The 5,276-nt window shown below is 37.1% G+C and overlaps 1 long non-coding RNA gene across 1 annotated transcript; it reads left to right on the top strand.

Annotated features, from left to right (window-relative positions):
• The first annotated feature begins 726 nt into the window (after nucleotides 1–726).
• On the top strand, nucleotides 727–4,969 carry LOC131278454 (uncharacterized). Its single transcript, XR_009185735.2, has 2 exons — nucleotides 727–1,117; nucleotides 4,327–4,969. It is a non-coding gene; the product is annotated as an uncharacterized lncRNA (long non-coding RNA).
• The last annotated feature ends 307 nt before the right edge of the window (nucleotides 4,970–5,276 follow it).

The raw sequence follows: 5,276 nt of genomic DNA on the forward strand, positions 1-5,276 counted from the left end.
AGATGCAGTTATCTAGGAAAGACTTGTGGAAAGTCTTACTGTTTGATGGCTTGGACCCCCTGCTTCCTGCATGCTAAACCAACAAGCTTTTTGCAAGAGCTGTATGAACAAAATTACTGTCATCTTGGACTAAAAGGGACATGCAGGGAGAGATGGAAGGGAAAATGGCTTTAAGAAGAAAACCATGGAAGCTGAGATCTGGAATTAAGACATCTCCTTGGGCCAAGAGAGGAACCCCACTCATGTGTATGAAGAAGTTGAGTTTGCCCCAGCAGTTGAAGAGGATGGATGTTCCAGCCTGATGCTCAGGGAAAGTTTTGCTATCCCAGGCTACAGAGAGAGTGGAGCACATGCCCCAAGGTTTGGGGAGAGTAAGGTCGACACCCCATAGGTCTGAGAGGGATGGGCTTGTCTCCCATAGATAGGGAAGACCAGGTGGCCAACTCATTGCTCTGAGAGGGTTGGGCCTTTAGGCCAGAGATTATGGAGAATGTTGCCTCCCCCTCCCTGTACTAGGGAGGTTGAGACTCTACCCCAGAGACTGGGGAAAGTGTAGCCATCACCCCCATGCTCTTGGATGGTGAGGTCTGGAGCTCAGTCACCATCCAAATGCTTGATGAGGGTGGAATAAAAAAAAACAGCCATTGAGCAAGCCTGTGGAAAGTATGGGCCCCCATGAGCCCCTAGGAAGAAGAAACCATCATTTAAGAATGACTCTCTTCCCTTTGGGAAGATTTACTGGCCATTTACAGAAGGCCTGTGTATATAATATGAAAAAGCTGCTCTCAACTTTTCCCCCAACCTTTTAAAAGAAAACTTATGCTACATCTAGGCTTTCTAGATGAAAAGAGGTTGCCGACGTATGATAAAGTAGAGTTAGAAAATCACATGTTTTGTAATGAGCATCTATTTAAAAAAAAAAAAATAGAAAAATATCTTCTGGAAATGACTTGGAGATGGAATTTAGACTGCCTCTGGAAGCGACACCGGGAGCCACGTACATCCATGTTTTGTGGGTTAGAGGAGGTGAAGCAGAGAAGGCTGAGAAGAGGATGAGAAGATTCTTTGCCAGACTGGTCATATTTAGAAGATATTTTCATATTGTAACCATTGTTCTGTATGTCACTTTATTCCTCACTACCCTATGTATAGTTGACAATACTAAGTACTTTTTAAAAATATCTCTTCCTAGATGTTCTGAAGTGCCTGACGTACGTAAAAAGTAGAGGTAGTAAAAGAACACATTTTGTAAATATCTTTTTGTTAAAATTCATATAAAATATTATGGGGGGTTTTGGAATAGCCAAACCACCTCTCTGAATAGTTCACATTTTGTGCACTGGTTTGGGGGTGGGGGAATAAGGAAGTGCAAGGGCTCTATGCTAGTGTGTTTAGAATGAGGCAAGATTAACCATTGTCCCTGTGTTCCCGCCCGCTTTTGGTTTTGTACTTTGCTGTGTATATAATGGACAAACACGTCCTAATTTACATCTAGTCTTCCAGATGTTAAAAGAGGTTGCCAGTGTATGAAAAAATAGTAAATACATTTTGTGTTAAAATTCCTAGGAAAGATTGTCTTCTGAAAACTTGAGCATTATAGCCCACAAGGAGGGATGTGGAGGGAGGGATAAAAGGAAAGGGTTTTAGACCAGAATGTTCATATTTAGAAGACACTTTCAGATTATAACTTGTTAAATGTGTGTTTAGTCAAGACCGCTCTGTATATAGTGGACAAAATAAGTCCTTATTTGAAACATCTAGTCTGTCTAGATGTTTAGAAGTGCCCGACGTATGTTAAAAGTAGAAGTAGTAAAACATTATTTTGTAAATATCATTTTGCTCAGTTTCATAGGAAATACTGTCTTTTGGAAATAGGTTGCTAAACCGTCTCTCTGGGTAGCATACTACTGCCTATATATTCATTCATTGATTTGGAGGAGGTGGGAGGGAAGCAATTGCAAAAGGTAATTTGCTAGTATGTCCATACTTGGATAATTTCAGGCAAAACTTTTCTGTTATGTTCTTTGCATTTTGTTTGGTTTGTATATAGTGTATATAGTGGACAAATGAGTCCTAATTTTGCAACATCTAGGGGTTCACAGTATATGACAAAGTAGAGTTAGTAAAATTAGCATGTTTTGTATACTTTGTGTTGAAATTCATTGGAAAGTTTGTCTTCTGTTATTGACTTTCGGTATGAATTTGTTCAACCACCTCAGAGCATTGCACTTGCCTGTACTTGTCCACTGAACTGGTGGTGGAGAAAAGGGAATGAGGAAGGAGTGGTTCCAGGCCAAGATGGTCATGTTTAGGAGATACCTCAGATTATAACCTTGTTATGTGTGTTCAATTTTATTTAACATTATGTATGTAGTGGACAAGTAAGTTCTTATTTGAAATATCTAGTCTTTCTAAATATTTTAGAAGTGCTTGATGTGCTTAAAAATAGAGTTAGTAAAAGAACACTGTAAATAGCTTTTAAAAACTGGTGGGATATTGTCTTTGGAAATGGAACTGTACTCTTGTTCTTTGGTTTGAGGGAGGTGGGAGGGAAGAAAGTGCAAAAGGTGTTTGCTAGTGTGTACTAGAAAATTTCTGATCATCTTTTGCCCTGTATGTGCATTCATTTAAATTTGCTGTACTGTATATATTGTATATATACTGGACAAATGAGTCCTAATTTTACAATATCTAGTCTCTAGATATTAAAGAGGTTGCCAATGTATGACAAAAGTAGAGTTAGTAAACTAACACATTTTGTACACTTTGTGTTAAAATTCATAGAAATGCTGTCTTCTGAAAATGGCTTTTGGAAATGAAATTGTAAAACCACATCTAAGTGACATGTGCCTGTAAATCAGCCACTGGGTTTGTAGTAAAGAGAAGGGATTGGGAGAAATGAAGGGCTCTAGACCAGAATGTTTCTATTTAGAAGACACTTTCAAATATAACCATTGTTACATGTGTATAGTTTATTTAACACTACTGTGTATATAGTGGACGAATTAAGTCCTTATTTGAAACATCTAGACTTTCTAGATGTTTAGAAGTGCACAAAGTATGTTAAAAGTAGAGGTAGTGAAATAACATTGTAGATATTGTTTTGTTAAATTTCATATGAAAGATCTTTTGGAAATGGAGTGGTTACAGCACCTCCACAGCAGTTACATACTATGTGCTGTTTCAGGGAGGAGGGGGAAGGAAGTGCCAAGTGCTCTAAGGCAGTAAGTCTGTAGTTAGATAAGATAAACCATCATCTGTGTTCTGTGCATTTTCTTTTACTTTTCTGTGTAAATAGTGTATATAATGGACAAACTAGTCCTAATGTTATATCATCTAGTCTTTCTAGATGTTAAAGAGGTTGCCAGTGTATTACAGAAGTAGAGTTAGTAAACTAATGCATTTTGTACTTTTTTTTTTGTTAAAATTCATAGGGAAGACTGTTGAAAACGACAGAATTAAATTTGTGAAAGCAAAATTGTTCAAAAAAAAAAATCCCCTCTAAGCATTGCAAATGCAAACCACTAAGTTGATAGAGGTCAGAAGGGGAAGGATTATAGGCCGGAATGTTCTTTTAAGAAGACATTTTTGGGTTATATCCTTTATTATGTGTGCGGTTTATTCAGTGCTACTGTGTGTATTGTGGACAAGCTTAAGTCCTTGCTTGAAACAGCTAGTCTTTCTAGATGTTTAGAAGTAAACAACATGTTAAAGTAGAAAGTGTAAAACAATACTTCAGATATGTTTTCTGTTAATACGTAGGAATGACTATTTGGGGAATGGGATTGTTAAACTAGATGTCTTGGAGCAGGATGCTGATGGGGTGGTGGTGGGGGCAGGGAAGGAAGTGCCCAGGGAAGGTTCTTTGCCTGTGAGTTGTGAGACAAGTTCAGATTGTCTGACCATTGTTCTCTAGGCATTTTAGTTATTACTGTGTATTACAGGACAAGACCTAATGTCCAAAGTATGTAAAAAATAGAGGTAGTAAAATAATCCCTATATAAAGGTTCTTGTGTTAGTTTTAGGATGTACTGTCTTCTGGGAGTGACCTCTGTCCATCCACCTTGAAATGGTGGGTGAGGAAGATGAGGAAGGGCAAAGGGAAGGGCTCCTTGGTAGTACTCTATATCTAGAAGACAGTTGTAGATTATAACCATAGTTCTATAAGTACATTTTTTGGTAAAAATACCTGTGTTAATTGCAGATATGGTTCATACTTTACTTCACATCTAAGCTTTTTAGATATCTTGAGGTGACAATGTATGATAAAATGTAGAGCTAGTGAATTAATGAATTTATAAATATCTTTTTTTTTTTTTTTTTTAGTTAATAGAAGCATTTTTGACGTGGAATTGTTAAACCACCTCTGAGCAGTATGCACCAGGACTTGTTCATTAAATTGGCTGCAGAAGGGCAGGGGGAGGGGTATATGCAGATGTGTTCATATTTCCATTTGAAGCTAACAGTGTGTGAGCATCTCTTGGCTATACCATAGGAAAACATTGTTAATTCAATAGAAACATATGTTCTTGCTAATAATTCAATATAGATCTGATAATGAATTTTCTTAGAAGCATTATACTTATTGTACTCTTGCTTTTGTCTCACTTTAACTTGAGCATTATTAAGGGAGCACAGTATTTGTAATTCTGCCAGTATCTATAGAGGCCTGTTGATATTTTTGTCCCCAAGAAAGGAATACATTTTTTTCCCGCTGAGATGGTGTCATATATTCTTGGTCATCACAATATCTCATGGCTTTGGGGCTGTGAGTTGGTAAATATTCATGATGTGTGATAAAGCATGATACATTCTGTGAGATCTTGACTAGATAAAAATGTATGCTCCGTTGTGTCTATACACACACAGGACCTAAAGGTTATGTCAAACTAAACTGCTTGTGATTCTGGATGACTTTTGTGTTCTTTGCTTCTTGTGCTTTTCAGTTTTCTATATTGCACAATTAAAAGTTTGAAAAAAAATAAATGTTACTTTAAAAACCTTAAAAAAAAAAAAAAAAAAAAAAAAAAAAAAGAATGACTCTCAGACTTTGAAATCGAATGGAGGATGCCCTGCAGGTTTACTCAACTGTAGAGGACCCCTGACTCACATTTCCCTCCCAATTTCTCCTTATGGTGATGCAAATATTTATCCTTTGTCTGTCCCTTTGTATATTGGAAGCAGATAAATGGTTTTGTAAGTTTCAGAGGTTTACAGCCAGATGGAACTTTGCTCTAAGACAAACTGTATTTCTTTAAATTGATTGGCATGTAATT

Source organism: Dasypus novemcinctus, chromosome 5 (assembly GCF_030445035.2).
Source record: "Dasypus novemcinctus isolate mDasNov1 chromosome 5, mDasNov1.1.hap2, whole genome shotgun sequence".
Classification (NCBI taxonomy): domain Eukaryota; kingdom Metazoa; phylum Chordata; class Mammalia; order Cingulata; family Dasypodidae; genus Dasypus; species Dasypus novemcinctus.